General features: G+C 41.0%; 1 non-coding gene across 1 annotated transcript; it reads right to left on the bottom strand.

Moving 5' to 3' along the window:
• Positions 1–13,418: 13,418 nt before the first annotated feature.
• TRNAS-GGA lies at positions 13,419–13,505 on the bottom strand. The gene has a single exon. It is a non-coding gene; the product is annotated as a tRNA-Ser (tRNA).
• Between the last annotated feature and the right edge of the window lie 10,705 nt (positions 13,506–24,210).

Raw genomic sequence — 24,210 nt, 5'->3', positions numbered from 1 at the left:
GGGTTCACTCATTGGAAAACCCAACCTTTCCCCGCATCCGGCACTAATCTATTTTTAACGTCTAATTAGAGCGGGGAATCATTCCAATTAGGAAGTTAAGCTCGTTGCTTTTTTATTTTACCAGAATTGGAGCCAGGCTCTATCCATTTATTCACTAGACCCAGAAAATCGTAATTTTGGATTCCATTCAGAAAAGGTTGATTTTATTACGACATGCTATTTTTTCCATTCATTAACTCTGAGGATTAGTCGTGGTCTTCTAGACTCTGCCAAGAGTTTGGATGAATTTGTTGTTTCATCCAAATGTGTAAAAGATCATAGTCGCACTTAAAAAACCGAGTACTCTACCATTGAGTTTGCAACCCAGATAAAAAAATGATCTTAGATACGATCGAAATCCAAAAATCAATGGAATTACACCACGCGCTTCTGTTAAAACATTGAACTAGCAAGACATCAAAAGAAAGAACTTATCGACCATGAAAAACACTCAAATGGCAAAACGAACAGGTCCGGTTAAATTCCACTAAAGTGAAAAAAGAGTGACCCTAATCACGACGGCCAAATTCTCCCTTGTAGTGATTTTTATCTGTATTTGATCAATAAGAGGAATGTTTGTTATGGTAAAACACGATGACATTTGTATAGGTTTAGCATTTTCATTATGTTCTGACAGAACAACAATTACTTAGATATGTACATATCGTTGGAAAAACAAAAAGGTCAGCAGGCCAGGTTTTACTACAATTACATGAAATGCATTTGGATAATATCCATTTTCGATTGGGTATGGCTTCAACCATTCTTGGGGCCCGCCAATTAGTCAACCATAAACATATTTTAGTTAATGGTCGTATAGTCAATATACCAAGTTTCCGTTGCAAACCCCGAGATATTATTACTATGAAAAGTAACCAAAGATCAAAAGGTGTGGTCCAAAATTATATTGCTTCATCAGACCCGGGGAAATTGCCAAAGCATTTGACGATTGACACATTGTAATATAAAGGACTAGTAAATAAAATCCTAGATAGGAAGTGGGCCGGTCTCAAAATAAATAAGTTGTTAGTTGTAGAATATTAATCTCGTCAGACTTGAACTTAACGAAAAAAGGAAAGGTTCATAGAATTTTGTTCCCCTTTGTAACGCCCAAGATGCGTTCCTATCCTTATTTTGACGCGAGGGCCTCGACAGGGATAGAAATGCATCTCGTTATTTCGCAAGAATGGATATCGTTACAAGTACATGTACTGAAAAGATGAGTATAAGGAGTTGGCTTACACTCGTCACAAGCTACATCAAGATCACATCAATCCAACAATATAGAGTCATCATGAAGAAGAGCACGGTCCATCTACATACAAAAACAAACGATGTCCATCCTTGCTACCCCAGGCTGCCGACCTCAAACCCATCTTAGATCGATGAAGAAGAAGAAGAAACTCCAAATAGCACAATCAGCGCGCTCACGTCAAAGTAACTGTTTACCTATACGTGCAACTGATGTTGTAGTAATCTGTGAGCCACAAGGGACTCAACAATCTCATTTTCAAAGGTATCAAGACTAGCAAAGCTTAATGGGTGAGGTATGGTTAAATGGTGAGGCTGCAACAAGCGACTAAGCATTTATTTGAGGTGGCTAACTTACGACTAAGCATTTATTTGAGGAGCTCACGAAAGAGACATTCACGGTTATGCACAGAGTTGACAAGTTTTAATTAAGTTTACTTCAAGTTATCTAGAACTGGATGTTAAACAAATTTTACAAGTTTGCCACATAACCGCGGGCACGACTTTCCGAAAGATTTAACCCTGCAGGGGTGCTCCAACTAGTCCATCACAAACTACCACACGCTGCGACGGAATAAACTCGATGAGGGAAAACCCGTGATCTCCTCGGGTTCATATTGGAAAACGTCAACCTCGAGATAGCCCAAAGTATCCTCGGCATCCCTTGCACAAGACGCTCGAGAAAGGTAGAACAAGTCCAGCAAGGCCGCCTGGCGTGTCGACGATCCCGATAGGAGCCGCGTATCTCGTAAACAGGACACGACACATGAGCACTATGTACGGTGTCCGGATAGACATCCCCCGAGTTGTCCCGGGTGGCCCCGCAAGTGGGTGTGTTTGGGACCAACACCAGCAGCACTGCCCCTCCGTGTATTATGTTGAATTACTTCTCGGGTTCATGACGCCCTATGTTTTTAGTATTAACATATTTTTTATGTTGGGCAAATATAGTACCAATGTTGGACATTGTCAGACAAATTTTATCCCAAAACGAAAGTCAAGGGGGTCCCCATAACAACCCCAAGCATGTTGGGAGCGCTCATTTATGGAACATAACACCGGTAGCCGAAACTAAGGCGACAAAGGTGGAACAAAACACCAGGATAGAAGGCCAAGGCTTCCACCTTTTATCAAGTATATAGGTGCATCTAATTAATTAGCAATAATATGGTGATATAACAAGGAACCCATGTTTTCACATGGAAGCAACTGCACCTGCAACTAGCAACGCTATCAAAAGGCTGAGCAAAGCGGTAACATAACCAAACAATGGTTTGCTAGGCTGTGGAAAGGTTAGAAGTTTTCATGGCAATGTTGGGAGGCTGATATTTAACAGGCGGTAGGCGCGAGATATAGCGATAGAAATGAAACAACTAGCATGGCAATGATAGTATTGGTATGTAGGGAAATGATCATCTTGCGTGTGATCTCGCTTGGAAGAAGAACGACTCCTTGAAGCAGATGAACCTAAGTAGTCGAACGGATCCTCACATTCGGACACGCTTGCGTAACTCTAGCGAGACGAAGCAAACCGGAAACAAGAATCAATACACGATATTCACTATGGCATATGCACGATATGATGCACAACCTAATATGATGCATGTCCATTGCAATTATGCAAGGCATGGCATGGCAAATCATAACAATCAAACACTACACATTAAGTGAAGCTCAATATGCAACGAGTTGCATATTGACGAAACTCCACATTTGAATTATTTAGTTCGCTCGTGTTTAGGTACACGGCAATATTAAATGTTTTTAAACATGGCAAGAGGTGAATCTCAAATAAACTACCTATCCAGGCATTTTAAATGAGGCAGGAAACGACATATAGCATTTCCGAAACGACCCCACGCATTAACTTCGAATCTGTCCAGATTTGACCTAATCACATTTTATGTTTGTTAAATGGCAAACAAAGTGGATCACGTGATTCTACTCGTCGTTCTAGTCCATTTACATATATGGCTCATCTCCAACGGAGCTATGATTAATTAACTACGAACTAAACCGTTTTTAACACATTGTCATGCAACCCAATGCAAACAACACAACTAACACTTTTAAATATGCACGAGAGTTGGAAAATATTAATCTACGCAAAATTCTACACATTTTACATATAAAAACTATTCGGGTCCGGCCCACGATTTAAAAGTTACAAACGTTTTAATATATGCAATTTTGTAAAAAAGAATAAAATCGCAGCACCTAAAAAATACTAAACGGGCCGAAATGCATACGGGCCAAAATAGGGGTATGACGCAAGATACTAAAACACACGCGGGGGCACTAGATAGAACGGGGTGCTCACGAGAGGGCCACTGGGCCGGCTCGGTGCGGCTGGTCTGGCTGGAGGAGGTGGGCCGACTGAGGCAGAGGGAGGCAAGCTCGGCCGAAGGGGCGCTGGCCTGGGCATGTCGGCTAGGACGACTACCTCGGCCCCGAGGGCGCTGGCGAGGCTGGTCAACGGGGGCGGCTCCCAGATCCGATCGGGATCATGGGGGGCGGCGGTAGCGGTCTCCCGCGGTGGTGCCGACGGGGCTCGGGACCGACGGGGACGAGGTGTTGGCGACGGGCACGACGCGGGGCTATGGGAGCTTCAAGGCCGGCGGCTCCGGTGGCCGACGGTGGGGCGCAGCACGGCGGCGGGGTTAGGGCGACGAGGGGCTCTAGCGCGAGACTAGGGCGGCGCGGTATCCGGCGACGTGGCTCTAGGCGGCGGCGGCGATCTCTGGGGGCGCCGGAGCTCCGGCTAGGGGAACAGGACCGACAAGGGGAGGCGCTTGGGGCCGGCGGCGTCCTCGCGCCTAACTCAGCCAGATCCGGCTCGGGGCTCCTCCCCACGAGGTCCTCTCGGGCAGAGCTGCTCATCGGCGGCCAGATGGGCCCGAGAGGGCCTGCTGCGGGGCTGAGCGGGCATGGCGGCTGGGAGGAGGAGAGAGAGGTGGGAGAGAGCTGCGGTTAGGGTTAGGGTTCGCACAAATTTCGAGGAGAGGCTGGTTTAGTTGTCTATTTATAGATAGGGGGCTAGGGTTTGCAAATTTCGTCCGAATTCGGACCGGAGGATCGCGATCGGACGGCTCCGACGATTGCTAGGGGCTAGGTTAGGGCTTAGTGGCTGTGTAGAGGGTGTCGTGGGCTAAGAAGAGAGGGAGATTTTGGCCCGACAATGAAATTTTTAAACACCAAAAAATGTTCAATGATAAACTCGATGACGGTGCCGCTACGGTCGACCGTTCGGGTATCAAACGGAGTCCAATCGCGATGAAATTTAGCAGGGGGCCTACCTACATTAAAACAAGACCACACGCCAAGTTTAGACCTAATCCAAGATATTTTATATGCACTTTTGAAAACAAGATTTTAAAGATGTCGCGGGCGCGTGCGTGTGTGATTGGTCCCGAAACGGTCAACGACGAAACCGGAGAGAGCCGGCAACTGATAACAGATGCAAGTTTTGAAAACTAGCGGCAACGAAGTGCCGATGCAATGCGGATGATGCTCATGATGTGACGATGAATGCGACAAACAAAATAATAACACAGCGACATGGAATAAAAGGGGAATCTTCTGGAGCGTCGGTCTGGGGCTGTCACAACTCTTCTACACTAACAAGAGATCTCGCCCCGAGAACTAAGAATGAAAAGGGGAAGAGGATGAGAAAGAAGAGGTAAAACTTAGTCGCTAAACGAGTGAAACCAATGAATCTTGAAGGTTGGAGGAGATGAAGAATGATATGAGAAACAAACAAGAATTCAAGCAAAATTTCGGCAGCACTTTAGTAGACAAGAGGGCAATTTTTTTGATAAGATGGAAAAATCTTGAGAAGAGTCACAACAAAGTAACTAAATTGAATAAGCAAGGAGAGAACATGTTCTTGATAGAGCAAGATGATAGATTGAAGAGAGCAACATCACAAAAACTAGATCTTTGAGAAGAATAGAATGAAGAAGAAAATTAAAATTTCTACCACAATTGAATTTGGCAAGCATCCTTGCAAGAAGAATTGAACAGAGTTGTTGGAAAACCAATAATGAAAAGAACAAGCTTGTTGTCAGCTTATGGAAACCATCTCAAATTATGAGGTGACAACCAGCGACTACAGAAACAAAGATTGCTTGGAGCAACAAGAAAGGCAAAACTTCTTACACCAAGAGGATATATTGAGAACTTGGGTCAACGATAATCACCATAATAGCCGCAATCCTTAGGAAAAGATTTAGGTGAAATCTAAACCAAGATAGCTCAATGAAGAAACCATGGGTTTGAAAATATCTCATGATCATAGAATCGATGGTTTTAAATATCTCATTCTTGAAACAAAATTTTCTTCGAGACTCCTCCACTAACAAGAATGCTATAACACAACCTCAAAGGATAAATGAGGAAGAATTGCACTTTGAAATGCAGAGAAAGAATACTTGAGGTACTACCACAAGAATCTTGAAGAACACCTTGAGAATGAAGAGATCTTGAGCCGCCCAACATAAAACTTGAATGAGGCACCAGAATAATTGAGAGACGAACGAAGAGACAACAATTGAGAAGAATTTGAGAATGAAAGCTGAAAGCTGAGAGCGAAGAAATCTTCTGAAATGATGGCCTTCAGATGATCGAGAAATGAACACAACAATGAAATGCACCGGATAGATATGGAAAGAATTACTCATGAGTGGAAACAATTGAGAAGATAACACGAAGCTAGATTACAATCTTTAAAAGAAGGGACAAGATTTAAGAGAAACACTTCTTCGGTATTCAATGCACAAAATGACGAGAAGGAACACCACCAAAATTACCGCGACACCGTGGAATGATGAACAAGGAAAAGTTGAGCCAATGATGAGAAATAAATTTGGAGCGATCTTGAAGAAGGAATATAACTCATGGGATTCATACTTACGTCATAATTAAAAAGAATTAGAGATCTCCGGGAAAAGATTAGAAGAGCGAGATAAGATCGTGGGAGAAACATGTGGGTTATGGGCCCACTAAAGGAAAACACCGTTGAAACAATTACTTAGGAAGACAGATTACACCAGATAAATGAAAAACTTGATGAGGTTGCGCACCTCGAAATAATTGAAAGGATTGAGAACAAGAAACTCTGAGATATCGAGAACACTCCGGATAGAATGGGGAGAGATGAAAAAAATAAGAAAGACTTGAATAATAATTTCCAATACAGGAAACATTGAACAAAAGAAAAGGATATGATGAACACAAAGAGCTTGAATTGAATCCACCGGAAAAAAGAACAAGAATGAAGAACGATGAACTTGAAACTCCTGAGAATCTTCACAATGAATCACCGAATAAGAGAAAAAAAGAAAAGATAGCGGAAGCAACAATGCACTTGGATGATAACTGAAACATTGAAGCAAAAGGGAGGGAGCGCAGGGACAAACAAAGACAACTTGGGAGAGATGAGATGAACTCCGGAAAGAAATGAGAGATTCATCTTGCAAATCTTGAAAAGTATAGAATTGACTTGAAGAGAAGCACACCGGATGAAAAATAATTGACATGACAACTCCGGTTGAGAAGAATTGAGAAGACAACTTGATTGAGCAAAAGGATTTGCATTCCCATAAAAATATGAGAACACCTCTTGGAAAGTTATGAATTCACCACTTTACATCGAAGCCACTCGAATTATCATACTCCAACAAAACAAAGGATGAGGCTTACGAAACAAGCCAGAACAAATTCATGACAGAGATTTCATTCGATATTTTCGTGGATAGGATCGCACGGGCTCTATCCTATAGTAGCCATCATGTACAAGGCAGTGCACACGACATACGAAGCATCCCCGAGTCATAGCAAGCTGCAAGGACTCTTTAAGACACAACGAGAACCACCGTAAGACAACTGTGAACAAACGAATCAACTAGTTGTCGAACCCCTACCTCACATCATGCATCTGTTGGAAGATTGTCCTGTAAGTAACTACTTGAATTTCCACCTAAGAACTTCCGAAATTTCTGGTCATGCAATCGGGTCCACAGATACAAAGAGAAATTCATCACTTAACTCCTAGCATCTAACCTGTCCAGTGTATCACATCCGCCAACACATAACCAGAATCTTGGAAACTCATCTATCTCAGACCCTCGTAATCACGACGATACTAAGTATGGAGGTACCCCCGAATTCTCTGCACCAGTACTGGGATGCCGGGCTTATCTCGCCACGACTAGTATTGAAGCAATTTCGAACATCCTCCATCCTGAGATACTAAGAAATCTGAATGATAACGATGTGCTCAAGAATCCCTCGGAGCTCAACTCTCCGGAATAAAATCAACACAGCAGGCGGCACCAAGTGAGAACTCCGTCACATCGACATCATATAGATTCCAAAATATCCGTGTGATCCTAAAAACTTTTTTTTTGAGTGAGAAGAGGAGTAGAATTAAAATTCTTATGTCAAGATTCCTCATCAGAGTATATAAGAGGAGAAAAAAGAATCCTACTTTCCAATATATAACTGGACTCAAAGCAATTTTTCACTAGACTCGACTCGGCCAAGTTCGATCAATTAAGGGGCTCCTAGGTTGGTACTGCTCTGATACCGACTTGTAATGCCCAATATGCGGTCCTATACTTATTTTGGCGCGAGGGCCTCGACAGGGATAGAAACACATCTCGTCATTTCGCAAGAATGGATATCGTTACAAGTACATTTACTAAAAAGATGAGTATAAGGATTTGGCTTACACTCGCCACAAGCTACATCAAGATCACATCAATCCAGTAATATACAATCATCATGAAGAAGAGTAGGGTCCGTCTACGGACGAAAACAAACGATAAAAGAACGACGTCCATCCTTGCTACCCGAGGCTTCCGGCCTAGAACCCATCCTAGATCGATGATGATGAAGAAGAAGAAACTCCAAATAGCACAATCAGCGCGCTCACGTCAAAGTAACTCTTTACATGTACCTGCAACTTGTGTTGTAGTAATCTGTGAGCCACAGGGGACTCAACAATCTCATTTCCAAAGGTATCAAGAGTAGCAAAGCTTAATGGGTGAGGTATGGTTAAGTGGTGAGGCTGCAACAAGCGACTAAGCATTTATTTGAGGTGGCTAACTTATGAGTACAAGAGTAAAAGAGGGGGATGGTCTATGCATATCGGACGTGAAGTAATGGTGATCAAATGAATGATCCTGAACACCTACTTACGTCACACATAACCCCACCATGTCCTCGATCGGAGAAGGAGATCACGAAAGAGACAGTCACGGTTACGCGCTGAGTTGACAAGTTTTAATTAAGTTTACTTCAAGTTATCTAGAACCAGATGTTAAACAAAATTTCCAAGTTTGCCACATAACCGCGGGCACGACATTTCGAAAGATTTAACCCTGCAGGGGTGCTCCAACTAGTCCATCACAAACTAGCACACGCTGCGACGGAATAACCTCGATAAGGGAAAACCCGTGATCTCCTCGGATTCCTATTGGAAAAACTCAACCTCAAGATAGCCCAAAGTATCCTCGGCATCCCTCGCACAAGACGCTCGAGAAAGGTAAAACAAGTCCAGCAAGGCCGCCAGGCGTGTCAACGATCCCGATAGGAGCAGCGTATCTCGTTCTCAGGACACGCCGGATGAGCACCACGTACGGTGGTCGGATACACATCCCCTGAGTTGCCCCGGGTGGCCCCACAAGTGGCTCTGTTTTGGACCAACACCAACAACACCGCCCCCTGTATTATTTTGAATTACTCCTCGGATTCATGACGCCCTATGTTTTTAGTATTAATAGAATTATTATGTTTGGCAAATATAGTACCAATGTTGGTCCTTGCCAGACAAGTTTTATCCCAAAACGAAAGTCAAGGGGGTCCCCATAACAACCCCAAGCATGTTAGGAGCGCTCAATTATGGAACATAACACTGGTAGCCGAAACTAAGGCGACAAAGGTGGAACAAAACACCAGGCTAGAAGGCCAAACCTTCCACCTTTTACCAAGTATATAGGTGCATTAAATTAATTAGCAATAATATAGTGATATAACAAGGAACCCATGTTTTCACATGGAAGCAACTGCACCTGCAACTAGCAACGCTATCAAAAGGCTGATCAAGCTGTAACATAGCTAAACAATGGTTTGCTAGGTTGTGGAAATGTTAGAGGTTTTCATGGCATTGTTGGGAGGCTGATATTTAACAGGCGGTAGGCGCGAGATATAGCGATAGAAATGAAACAACTAGCATGGCAATGATAGTATTGGTATGTAGGGAAATGATCATCTTGCGTGTGATATCGCTTGGAAGAAGAACGACTCCTTGAAGTAGATGAACCTAAGTAGTCGAACGGATCCTCACATTCGGACACGCTTGCGTAACTCTAGCGAGACGAAGCAAACCGGAAACAAGAATCAATACACGATATTCACTACGGCATATGCACGATATGATGCACAACCTAATATGATGCATGTCCATTTCAACTATGCAAGGCATGGCATGGCAAATCACAACAATCAAACACTACACATTAAGTGAAGCTCAATATGCAACGAGTTGCATATTGACAAAACTCCACATTTCAATTATTTAGTTTGCTCTTGTTTAGGTACATGACAATATTAAATGTTGTAACATGGCAAGAGGTGAAGCGCAAATAAACTACCTATCTAGGCATTTTAAATGAGGCCGGAAACGACAAATACATTTGCAAAACGATCCCACGCATTAACTTCGAAATCTGTCCAGATTTAACCTAATCACATTTTATGTTTGTTAAACGACAAAACAAAGTGGTTCAGGTGATTCGACTCGTCATTCTAGTCCATTTAAATATATGGCTCATCTCCAACGGAGCTACGATTAATTAACTATGAACTAAACCGTTTTTAACACGTTGTCACGCAACCTAATGCAAACATCACAACTAACAATTTTAAATATGCATGATAGCTGAAAAATATTAATCTATGTGAAATTCTACATGTTTTACATATATAAACTATTCCGATCTGACGCAAGGTTTAAAAGTTACAAATGTTTTAAAATATGCAATTTTCTGAAAAAGAATAAAATCGTAGCACCTAAAAAAAGACTAAATGGGACGAATTGCATACGGGCCGAAATAGGTGTATGTCGCAAGATACTAAAACACGCGAGGCGTGCTGGATAGAACGAGGTGCTCACCAGAGGGCCACTGGGCCGGCTCGGTGCGGTTGGGCTGGCTGGAGGAGGTGGGCCGGCTGAGGCAGAGGGAGGCGAGCTAGGCGGAAGGGGCGCTAGCCTGGGCCTGTCGGCTGGGCCGACTGCCTCCGGGCCGAGGGCGCTGGCGAGGCTGGTCAACGGGGGCGGCTCCCAGATCCGATCGGGATCGTGGGGGGCAGCGGTGGCAGTCTCCCGAGGTGGTGCCGGCGGGCCTCGGGACCGACAGGGACGAGGTGTTGGCGACGGGCACGACACGGGGTGGTGGGAGCTTCAAGACCGGCAGCTCCGGTGGCCGGTGGTGGGGTGCAGCACGACGACGGGGTCAGGGCGACGAGGGGCTCCATCGCGAGACTAGGGCGGCACGGGATCCGGCGACGGGGCTCAAGGCGGTGGTGGAGCTCCGGCCAGGGGAACATGACCGACAAGGGGCGACGCTTGGGGCGCCGGCGGTCTCGCGCCTGACTCAGCCAAATCCGGCTCGGGGCTCCTCCCCACGAGCTCCTCTCGGGCAGAGCTGCTCACCGGTGGCTAGATGGTCCCGGGAGGGCCTGCTGCGGGCCTGAGCGGGCCTAGCGGCTGGGAGGAGGAGAGAGAGGTGGGAGAGAGCTGCGATTAGTGTTAGGGTTAACACAAATTTCAAGGAAAGGATGGTTTAGGTGTCTATTTATAGACACAGGTTAGGGTTTGCAGATTTTTGCCGAATTCGGACCGCAGGATCGCGAGCAGACGGCTCCGGCGATGGCTAGGGGCTAGGTTAGGGCTTAGTGGCTGTGTAGAGGGGGTTGTGGGCTAAGAAGAGAGGGAGATTCTGGTCCGACAATGAGATTTTGAAACACCGAAAAACATCCGACGATAAACCGATGATGGTGCCATTAAGGTCGACCGTTCGGGTATCAAACAGACTCCGATCGCGACAAAACTTGGCACGCGGCCTACCTACATTAAAATAAGACCGCATACCAAGTTTCGACCCAATCCGAGAATATTTTATACGCACTTTTAAAAACAAGATTTTAAAGATGTCGTGGGCACTTGTGTGTGTGGTTGGTCCCGAAACGGTCAACGACGAAAACGGAGAGAGCCGGCAACTAATAACGGATGCAAGTTTTGAAAACTGGCGGCAACGAAGTGCCGATGCAATACGGATGATGCGCATGATGCGATGATGAATGCGACAAACAAAACAATAACATGACGACACAGAATAAAAGGGGAATCTTCTAGAGCGTCGATCTCGGGCTCTCACACCCTTCCCCTTTCCCCGAACTAAATCGCCCTAAGACCATTACCATTAATTCGTATTTTCCCATCAACTAGCTAAAATTGATTAATCCTAGGATTATGATCCTTTTTGCTTTTTTTCTTTGGTACAATCTATATTTTGTGAAAATATAGATTGTACCAAAGATGCAAAATTGTTTTCTTTTTTTCTTTTTATTCTAACTTGAAAAATAAGAATAGAAAAAATTGCAATTATTTTAAAATGAGAGTTTATTCTTAAGTAAATCAATTGGGAGATGCTTCTCTAGAGTGTCCCATATATGTTTTCTATCTTCCATACCAAAACTGTCAATTCTCATAAGATCTTCTTCAATCTTACTCAAAAGGTCCAATAGTGTATGTATATTGGCCCTTTTCTATTACATATTCCTATACTATACCTATTTCTATTTGTTACACTATTTCCGTTATGTAAGCCCACTTAGCTCAAAGGTTCAAATCCGATAGTCGTTTTTTCTCTCTATCGATGTTCTACGAACAAGAATCTTTTTTTTTTCTGAATTAAATGGAGAATCCAGGATCTTTTATGTTTTTACCTTACTATTTTGCCAGATACAAAACAATAAAATAAATAATATATATATATATAATACAGATTTTGATGAAATTCCATTTTTGTGGTACTTTAGTTGATTTTACTTTGTTTATCCTGTAGTTTAAATCATTTTAAATTTAGATGTATTCTGTAATGTAAATACAATGAAATTAATTGTGTAAAATGAAATTTCAATAAAAAACGAAGTCTTCATGTCCCGTTATCGTGGACCATGTTTTAAAAAAATACGCCGTTTGGGAGCTTTACCACGACTCACTAGAAAAACACCTAAATCCGGAAGTAGTCTTAAAAAATCAATTCTAGGAAAAAGGAGCAATATCGTATTCGTCTTCAAGAAAAATAGAAATTGCGTTTTCATTATTGTCTGAGAGAACGACAATTACTTAGACATGTACATATTGCTGGAAAAGCAAAAAGGTCGACATGCCAGGTTTTACTACAATTACTTGAAATGCGGTTGGATAATATCATTTTTCGATTGGGGATGGCTTCAACCATTCCCCGGGCCCGCTAGTTAGTCAAGCATAGATATATTTTCATTGATGGTCTTATAGTCAACATACCAAGTTTTCGTTGCAAACCCCGATATATTATTACTACGAAAGATAACCAAAGATCAAAAGGTCTGGTTAAAAATTATATTGCTTCATCAGACCCGTGGAAATTGCCAAAGCATTTGAGGATTGACACATTGGAATATAAAGGACTAGTAAATAAAATCCTAGACAGGAAGTGGGTCGGTCTCAAAATAAATGAGTTGTTAGTTGTAGAATATTACTCTCGTCAGACTTGAACTTAACGAAAAAAGGAAAGGTTCATAGAATTTTCTTCCTCTCCCCCTTTCCCCGAACTAAATCGCCTTAAGACCATTACCATTAATTCGTATTTCCCATCAACTAGCTAAAATTAATCAACCCTAGGATTAAGATCCTTTTTGCTTTTATCCTCTATGTTTACATACCAAAGTAATTTGCTATAGAGAATTTTAAATTTCTATTAAATAAAAATAAGATAATATAAGATATTATATTATTTCTAGAATAAATTGCTATTTGATTTGATACATTGTGATCCTTAACGTTGATGAATGAAGAAAAATGGAAAGAGAGGGATTCGAACCCTCGGTAAACAAAAGTCTACATAGCAGTTCCAATGCTACGCCTTGAACCGCTGGGCCATCTTTCCTACATAACTTATTATGGAAAATAAACTGAGTGAACATGCATAGACGATTTTTCTTATTCCTGTAGTACAGGTACAACCGCAACCGCTCGAAGGTTCCCTAGTTCTATTGGAAAAATTCCTTTTGATCTAGGTGGAAGGATACATGATTTTTTACTAGAAATTGCGCTCGCTATAAAATAAAAGTTTTAATTTAGGTTTTCCCGCAACTAAAGAAAAAGAGAATGCAATAATTCTTCTTATTGCATAATAAAATAAAGAAACCTTAGAATTCCGTTTGCATAAGGTACGCTACACCATTGAAACCAAAAATAGAGTATGAGACAATTAATAACTTTGAAAACACTAAATAGTTGATGACATAAGTTGTTGTTTAGAAATAGGAAAGTGGAATGAAATCTAGTCTTAGTCAAATATTTCATATCTCTTCTTGTCCAAGCAGAAGGAAAAGGATACAATTTGAGCTGAGCGGAAAATCCGTATCTCTCTTATCCATTTAAATCATATGGATTTAGAGCATATGGATCAACCTGTTTATAATTATAAAATTCTAATGTGTTTGTTTTTATGTTATTTTGAGAAGGAATGAAAACAATTCTATATAGAATGGGTTGGAATTATGCCTAGATCCCGTGTAAATGGAAACTTCATGGATAAGACCTTTTGAATTATAGCCAATATTTTATTACGAATAATTCCGACAACCTCAAGAGAAAAGAGGCATTTATTTATTATAGAGTTGGTGCTATTTGACTATTTTTTATTTTTATTTTTTTAGACCTACCTATACCTCAGTCTTACGAAAAAGAGAAGCGGTTGACATAGACAGAACAAAATTTGTAAAGAAAACAAACCCACGCTTTGGTAAGGCGAGGCGAACTAACAATTCCTTCCATCGTGTATCCTAAGTTGATGCGGTTTTAGAAACTTAAATTGTAGATTTGAGTATTGAGCGAAAGGTTACACCTACAGGATATGGTGTGGTATGGACTACAGGCCAATCCTACTCTATTAGTATCCGTAGGCAGCATAGGGGAGAAAAACACTACACCTAGAAATAGGAATCAACAAGAGAAAAACTTTGTTAGAAATTACCCCTTTCCTGATCGGTATTAGGACTGGGAAGAATGGTTGGGATAACAAACAATCATCAGGTTTGTACTTTGGATACCCCTATAACCATCAAAGATCGTTGAAGTAGCTAATTCCTCTAAATAGGAGGCGTTGAGAACAAAGAAATTATTGGAGCTATCGTTTTCCTCTAGCATTAATAGAATTCATTGGTGTTAAGAAAAACCTCATGTGGGAAGGTTGGCTAGAGATTTCTTGGAAAAATACCAGCCCCTTTCGGTTCATAATGAGTTTTGATTCTATAGATTAAGATTATTTTGCTTAGTATTATTATGTAAGAAGGGAGGAGCCGTATGAGATGAAAACCTCATGTACGGTTTTGGAACGAAGATTTTTTGAATAGAATGAACGACCGTAACAGATGTTGGCTCAATCCGAAGGAAATCATGCGGAAGCTTTGCAAAATTATTATGAAGCTATGCGACTAGAAATCAATCCCTATGATCGAAGTTATATACTCTATAACATAGGCCTTATACACACAAGCAATGGAGAGCATACAAAGGCTTTGGAGTATTATTTTCGGGCACTAGAACGAAACCCCTTCTTACCGCAAGTTTTTAATTATATGGCTGTGAACTGTCATTACGTGCGACTATCTCCACTATAGATAGAAAAAAAGAGAGGATCAAATTTTCTAGTAAATACTAGAAAAAGGGCTTTCTACATAGCGATCGTAAAAACAATCATTTTTCCCTATGAGCTATAGGAAGGAATGACACTTCACGAGAATCAAAAAACAAAGAAAGTATGGCCTATACTACTACTCTATGGATAAAGTTTCTCAAATTGATAGAGAAAGCACCGTAAGGATCAATTAGTGAGCGACTAGGTCGATACAACTAAACAAATTGCTTACTTATCCCATGATATGGGCCAAAATTTAGGAATCCGCTTATGTAATAGAGCTGATCCACTAAGGGATTAAGCAGCGGCGTAGTATCAGATCCCAAAGATAGTACGTTCTTGTTTCTTTCTTATGGAAAAAGTCTTTTTCAAGAATTCTATATAGATTTCATATATGAAACCGGGATAGTTACCTTTGAGAAAATTTGAACGAAGGCTCTTCCCATCTATCTATGCTTCATTCTTGTGAAGATGGGAAAAAGATCAAACTAATTATTGATAAGAATTAGGGTTTGAAACTTAGATAATTAATTTCTTCTGCTTAACCCAAGAACAAATTGGATCGATTTTTGATAAATCAAATTTTGTTAAGATAGGGGAAATTAAGATAGCAATTTCTGAGCCGTATGAGGTAGGAAACTCTCAAGTACGGTTCTAAGGGAAGAAACTGCCTATTCCAACCGAGGAGAACATGCCATTCTAGAGGGTGATTCAGAAATTGTGGAAGCTTGGTTTGATCAAGCTGCTGAATATTGGAAACAAGCTATAGCGCTTTCCGGGAAATTATATTGAAGCACAAAACTGGTTGAAGATTACGAGGCGCTTTGAATTTGAATAAGACCATGCTCCTTTTTTTCCTCCTAAAATGGGTGGTTTGGTTGTGGATCCATTAATCAAATGAATTAGGTCGTAAGATCGAATCAAGATTTTCATTATATCCATTTCTTATACCTTCTATTTTATAAGATATTTCATAAGAATAAACCATAGGGATAGGGTTTAGAATAGAAGTAACAAAGTAAATAAAAAAGGGGGGCAATCTAAATATTGCTAATATATTAGAACCATCTTATTAATAATTCTAATGAGTTATCTTGGAATTTAGAATCAAATAAAAAACCTATATTATGCTCATGGAAAGTAGATATAGATGGGAGCTTATGCCCTAAAAATACACTAGTTTCTTAAATTTCAAATAAAAAAGATTTTTTCTTACGTCGAGAAATATTTGTTTTTCAAGCTAAACAATGTACGTTAGACACCTAACCTTTATGTCATAATAGATCCGAACACTTGCCTTCGATTGACTTTAATATGTAATTGCTCTACTGAATAACTAAAAAAAGAAGGGTGATAGATAGTAAAGAAAAGAACTAATCACAATATCTATCTTCCAAAGATTCAATAAAAAAAGACAGTTGGCGGGTCTCTTTGTATGTCTTGTCCGGAAAGAGGAGGAGTTAATGATTATTCGTTTGCCGGAACCAGAAGTAATTTTGTTTGTGGATAGCGATCCTGTAAAAAACATCTTTTGAGGAATGGACGAGACCCGACCATTTCTCAAGAACACTAGCTAAGCGCCTTGATACTACCACTTGGATATGGAACCTACATGCTGATGCTCACAATTTTGATAGTCATACTGGTGATTTGGAGGAGATTTCTAGAAAAGTTTTTAGTGCTCATTTCAGGCAACTTTCCATTATGTTTCTTTGGTTGAGTGGCATGTACTTTCATGGTGCTCATTTTTCCAATTATGAAGCATGGCTAAGTGATCCTACTCACATTGGACCCAATGCTCAGGTAGTTTGGCCTATAGTAGGGCAAGAAATATTGAATGGTGATGTAGGTGGGGGTTTCCGAGGAATCCAAATAACTTCTATTTTTTTCCAGCTTTGGCGAGCATCTGGAATAACTAGTGAATTACAACTCTATTGTACTGCAATTGGTGCATTGGCTTTTTTAGTGTTAATGCTTTTTGCTAGTTGGTTCCATTATCACAAAGCCGCTCCCAAATTGGCCTTGTTCCAAGATGTAGAATCCATGTTGAATCACCACTTAGCGGGATTATTAGAACTTGGATCTCTTTCTTGGACGGGACACCAAATTCATGTATCTTTACCAATTAACCAATTTCTTGACGCTGGGGTGGATCCTAAAGAGATAGCACTTCCTCATGAATTTATTTTGAATCGAGACCTTTTGGCTCAACTTTATCCTAGTTTTGCTGAAGGAGCAACCCCTTTTTTCACTTTTAATTGGTCCAAATATGCAGAATTTCCAACTTTTCCTGGAGGACTAGATCCAGTAACCGGTGGTCTCTGGCTGACCGATATTGCACACCATCATTTAGCTATTGCTATTCTTTTCCTAGTCGCAGGTCATATGTATAGGACCAACTAGGGTATTGGCCATGGACTTAAAGATATTTTGGAGGCTCACAAGGGCCCATTTACAGAACAAGGCCGTAAGGGTCTTTATGAAATCTTAACAACGTCATGGCATGCTCAATTATCTCTTAACCTAGCTATGGTAGGCTCTACAACCATTGTTGTAGCTCATCATATGTATTCTATGCCTCCCTATCCATACCTAGATACTGACTATGGTACACAACTTTCCTTGTTCACACACGACATCTGGATTGGCGGATTTCTAATAGTCGGTGCTGCTGCACATGCATCAATTTTTATGGTAAGAGACTATGATCCAACTAATCGATACAACGATCTATTAGATCGCGTCCTTAGACACCGCGATACAATCATATCCCACCTTAACTTGGTATATATATTTCTAGGTTTTCACATTTTTGGCTTGTACATTCATAATAATACCATGAGTTCTTTAGGCCGTCCACACGATATGTTTTTGGATACGTCCATACAATTACAACCTATCTTTGCTCAATGGGTACAAAATATCCATGGTACCGTGCCTGGCGTAACAGCTCCTGGTGCAACAACAAGTACTAGCTTAGCGTGGGGAGGCGACGAGTTAGTAGCAGTAGGTGGCAAAGTGACTTTGTTACCTATTCCATTAGGAACCGAAGATTTTTTTAGTCCATCACATTCATGCATTTACCATACATGTGACTATGTTAATGCTTTTGAAAGGTGTTTTATTTTCTTGGAGTTCCCGTTTGATACCCGATAAAGAAAATCTAGGTTTTCGCTTTCCTTGCGATGGGCCTGACCAAGGGGGGACATGTCAAGTATTTGTCTGGGATCATGTTTTCTTAGGTTTATTCTGGATGTACAATGCAATTTTGGTAGACATTTTCCATTTCAGCTGGAAAATCCAGTCGGATGTTTGGGGTACCATAAGTGATCAAGGGGTGGTAACTCATATTACAGGGGGAAACTTTGCACACGTTCCATTACGATTAATGGATGGGTTCGAGATTTCTTGTGGGCACACGCATCGCAAGTCATTCAGTCTCATGGTTCTTCATTATCTGCATATGGTATTTTTTCTTAGGTGATCATTTTGTGTGGGCCTTCAGTTTAATGTTTTTATTCAGCGACCGTGGTTATTGGCAAGAACTCATTGAATCTATCGTTTGGGCTCATAACAAATTAAAAGTTGCTCCTTCTACTCAACCTAGAGCCTTGAGCATTATACAAGGACATGTTGTTGGAGTAACCCATTACCTTCTGGGTGGAATTGCCATGACATGTGCATTTTTCTTAGCGAGAATTATTGCAGTAGGATAGTGGCTAGGAGGATTTGAAAGGCATTATGGAATTAAGATTTCCCATATTTACCCAAGGCTTAGCTCAGGACCCCACTACTCGCCGTATTTAGTTTGGTTTTGCTACCGCACATGATTTTGAAAGTCATGATGATATTACTGAAGAACGTATTTATCAGAACATTTTTGCTTCTCACTTTGGGTAATTAGAAATAACCTTTCTATGGACGTCCGGAAATCTGTTTCATGTAGCTTGGCAAGGAAATTTGAATCATGGATACAGGATCCTTTACACGTAAGACCTATTGCTCATGCAATTTGGGATCCTCATTTTGGTCAACCCACTGTGGAAGCCTTTACTCGAGGAGGTGCTGCTGGTCCAGCGAATATTGCTTATTCTGGGGTTTATCAGTGGTGGTATACAATAAGATTACGCACCAATGAAGATCTTTATAGTGGAGCTCTTTTTCTATTATTTCTTTCTATGTTGTCCTTAATAGCGAGTTTGTTACATCTACAACCCAAATGGAAACCAAGCCTTTCGTGGTTTAAAAAGTCGGAATCTCGTCTCAATCATCATTTGTCAGGACTTTTCAGGGTAAGTTCTTTGGCTTGGACAGGACATTTAGTTCATGTTGCTATTCCCGCATCCAGGGGGAGTACGTTCAATGGAATAATTTCTTAGATGTATTACCCTATCCCCAGGGGTTGGGACCCCTTTTGATGGGTCAGTGGAATCTTTATGCTCAAAACCATGATTCGAGTAATCATTTATTTGGTACTGCTCAAGGAGCGGGAACTGCCATTTAACTCTTCTTGGGGGATTCCATCAACAAACACAAAGTTTGTGGCTGACTGATATGGCTCACCGTCATTTAGCTATTGCATTTATTTTTCTCATTGCCGGTCACATGTATCGAACTAACTTCGGAATTGGGCACAATATTAATGATCTTTTAGAAGCGCATACTCCTCCGGGGGGTCGATTAGGGCGTGGGCATAAGGGCCTTTATGACACAGTCAAAAATTTGATTCATTTTTAGTTAGGTCTTGCTCTATCTTCTTTAGGGGTTATTGCTTCCTTAGTAGCTCAACATATGTACTATTTACCTCCTTATGCATTCATAGCACAAGACTTTACTACTCAAGCTGCTTTATATACTCATCACCAATATTGCGGGGTTCATCATGACGGGCGCTTTTGCTCATGGAGCTATTTCTTCATTAGGGATTACAACCCGAAACATAATGGGGATAATGTATTGGCAAGAATGTCAGACCATAAAGAATCTATCATATCTCATTTAAGTTGGGCTAGCCTCTTTCTAGGATTCCATACCTTGGGCCTTTATGTTCATAACGACGTCATGCTTGCTTTTGGTACTTGAGAAAAGCAAATCTTGATCGAACCTATATTTGCTTAATGGATACAATCTGCTCATGGCAAGACGACATATGGGTTCGATATACTCTTATCTTCAACGAATGGCCCGCTTTCAATGTGGGTCGAAGCCTATGGTTTCCCATATGGTTGAATGCTGTTAATGAGAATAATAATTCACTTTTCTTAACAATAGGACCTCGGGATTTCTTAGTTCATCATGCTATTGCTCTAGGTTTGCATACAACTACATTGATTTTAGTAAAGGGTGCTTTAGATGCTCGCGATTCCAAATAAATGCCGGATAAAAAATATTTTGGGTATAGTTTTCCTTGTGACGGCCCACAACGCGGCGGGACTTGTGATATTTCTTCTTGGGACGCATTTTATTTGGCAGTTTTCTGGATGTTAAATACCATTGGGTGGATTACTTTTTATTGGCATTGGAAACATATCACATTATGGCATGGCAATGTTTAACAATTTAATAAATCCTCCACTTATTTGATAGGATGGTTAAGAGATTACCTATGATTAAACTCTTCACAACTTATCAATGGATATAATCCTTTTGGGACGAATAGTTTATCGGTATGGGCTTGGATGTTCTTATTTGGACGTCTTGTTTGGGCTACTGGATTTATGTTCTTAATTTCTTGGCGGGAGTATTGGCAGGAATTAATTTTAGCATGGGCTCATGAACGCACACCTTTAGGTAATTTAATTCGCTCGAGAGATAAGATCGTGGCTCTTTCCATTGTGCATGCAAGATTGGTTGGATTAGCTCACTTTTCCGTGGGTTATATATTCACTTATGCAGCTTTCTTAATTGCCTCAACATGAGGCAAGTTTGGTTAATTTAGTTTTTTTTTTGTGCTGTATCAGCACCTAGTTCATTACTCTTGATAGAGAGGGAGGATCCGCCTTCTTATATTTATTTTTCTATTTATTTTTCCATCTAGGATTAGATCCGTATGCTTGATAACAATAGCAACGACACATTATGGCAAAAAAGAGTTTGATTCAGAGGGACAAGAAGCAGCAGAAACTAGAACAGAAATATCATTTGATTTATCAATCTTTAAAAACAGATAAGAAGCAAAGTTTCTCCCTTGAGTTTGAGTGAAAAAACAAAAATGCGAGAAAAATTGCAATCCCTACCGCGTAATAGTGCACCTACACGCCTTCATCGAAGTTGTTTTTTGACCGGAAGACCTAGATCTAACTATCGACATATTGGGCTATCCGGACACGTACTTTGAGAAATGGTTTATGAATGTTTATTACCTGGTGCAACAAGATCCAGTTGGTAAGGATAAAATACCCTTTCGTATTTGTATGGATTTCTAAAATTGATAATAATAGAGGAGCCCTCTTTACCATTCTGTATAAATGGACTATTCTGTTTGTATAGATATGGTAGAAGGACGTATCGAATCCTCTTTTATCCACTAGTTACCCCTCTTTAGTTTAATAGTATAGAGTCGTTTGGTAGCTCATAAGGCTCATAACCTTGGGGTTGCAGGTCCGATTTCCACTACGAGCCCCATACCCCTTCTTTAATGATATATGCATGATATATACATCATCCATTTGTATCTAGATTTTTTTATTTCCTAAAGGAGTTTTGGTCTAATTTTTTTTCTCGGAAGAAGACAAAAAATAAAAGAAAGAATAAATTACGAAAGAAAAGTGTCCATTGTCTAATGGATAGGACAGAGGTCTTCTTTACCTTTGGTATAGGTTCAAATCCTATTGACGCAATCTTATTTCTATCTATTCTTTAAATAACTATACTAAACTGAAAGTAGAGAAAACTTTTTTGCATGATTCAAATGAAAAATCTTTCTCAACGATTCCTATTCTACTAACAAGAGTAGACATGCAAAAAAACAAGAGTAGATATGCAAAATTAATTTGTTATTGAAGGGAAAACCTTTCCAGTTGTTCCTGAATAGCTTCCTTCAAAAGGATTTCCGCTTGCTCGGTGAATGTCTTGCTAGAAGATATAATTTCTTGGAATTGAGGTTTAGTTTCTTTTAGGTGTTTAATAAGTCATCCGAAAATTTATTTTCCTGTTCGATTTCTAACGAATCAAGATATCGTCTTGTTCTGGTATAAAAAGTAGCTATGTGCTCTTCCACTGGGAGATGATTTGCCTAGGATTGTTTAAGCAATTCCCTTAATCCTCGACCCCATGATAATTGATGCGGACAAGGCAAAAATGAAGCATGATTTGATTATGGAATACACCTTTGCGGAAAGCAAGTTTTTCCCTAAATGCAGTAACATGGTCAAGTGCTTGTATAGTCATGCATCATAAGGTAAATGGTAGACACATGAACATGTTACATATATCAACATTTTATACCGAGGGCAGAACATCTCATGTTCACCCTCCATGCCAAGTCATCTGACTTGACTCAAGTAACTTCTTTCTCATTCAACACCTTTATCACACATGCACACTTGGTTTATGCAAAAACGAACGAACGTAGTTTAAGAAGGATTACCCAACTGTCCCAGCCCACATGATGTACATCTTACGAGCCTCGCTCTATATCGTATCATCCATGCGGGGACCAACGGTGTGCCCGGAACATGTAAAAACACCATAGTCGTCTTACCTGGCACGACCCCGTCCCGAGAGTGACCATGTCACTCCCATCACTAGTAATGCAGGCTCTTTGCTAGCACCGACCAAAGTAATCAACAAAGCCCCGTCCCATAATGGGTATCGTGGTCGCACATGTAAGGTTGGCATGGTCGACACATCTTAAATCTATCCTTGTTTTCGAAACACCACACACACACACAACCTTTTGCTGGTACACCACTTCTTTCTCAAGTGGTCACCATCTCAACACCATCACCCTCGGGCATTAGTGGCACTCGACAGGGTTTTCGAAAAGCTTTTGAAATCACCTCCGTGTTACCATCACCATATGCTCACCCCACAAGAAACATACAGAAAATATTCTGCTAAAAATGAGTGGAGGCACTCATTTAATTGGGCATGAATTTAGAAACATTTAGGAAGTGGTTATACTTGATTTGGAGTTGGTATGAATATTCTAGGGGTTTTACATTATGGAATAAATGGAAAAAGGGGCTATTTAATTGACCTGGCAGAAAGAATGCTACATAAAAATGTTGGCTAAGGCCATAAAATTAGAGCATGATATTTGAAGTCTCTGGAAATTTGAATCACTCCATTTGGAGTTGATTTGAGTTGTCTAGTAATGTGAGATTTCAAATAGCCAAATTTGAATTTGAATAAATGTACCACAGAAAGTTCCTATGGAAAAGTGTAAAATGCACATATTTGGATAGATTCTCATTTTGGAGTACCGCGGATTTTGAATCATTGAATTTGGAGTTAGGATGATTTTTTAGAGTTTTTACAAGTTCCCTGCAAAAACAATAAAAACAGAGTTTACCTATGGGCTAGCCTCGGCTAAACGTATCTTAGCGGTTACTAGACTGGACCGTCCAAGCAACTCGGATGCGCGTGCGATGGCCACGTCAAAGGCGCACTAGGAGGAGGCGCTTTAGGCGAGGGGAGATGCATTGCGTGTGAGGCGCCTCCACATAAGCCGGGGCATGACCGGTGGGAGGCTGACATGGGGGGCCCGTCGGTCAGGTTCTCCTCCTACCTCCCGTTCGCATGCAGGAGAGGTAGTGGAGGCCGACCGAGCCAACATCGACGCCCGCTCCGGTGGCTCCGGCTGCCAGCGAGCTCGGGGCGCTCTACCTGCACCTTTCTGGGTGCCCCTTGGACCCATGGGATGGTCGGGGTGGCAATGGCCGAGGCCCCATCACAGGGAAGCGACGGTGAACAAGGGTCGGGCGACATAGCAAGGGGAAGAGGAGAG

Source organism: Hordeum vulgare, chromosome 7H (genome assembly GCF_904849725.1).
Source record: "Hordeum vulgare subsp. vulgare chromosome 7H, MorexV3_pseudomolecules_assembly, whole genome shotgun sequence".
In the NCBI taxonomy this organism is placed as follows: Eukaryota; Viridiplantae; Streptophyta; class Magnoliopsida; order Poales; family Poaceae; genus Hordeum; species Hordeum vulgare.
Note: the sequence above shows the minus strand (reverse complement) of the source record. Positions and strands in the feature narration are given on the sequence as shown.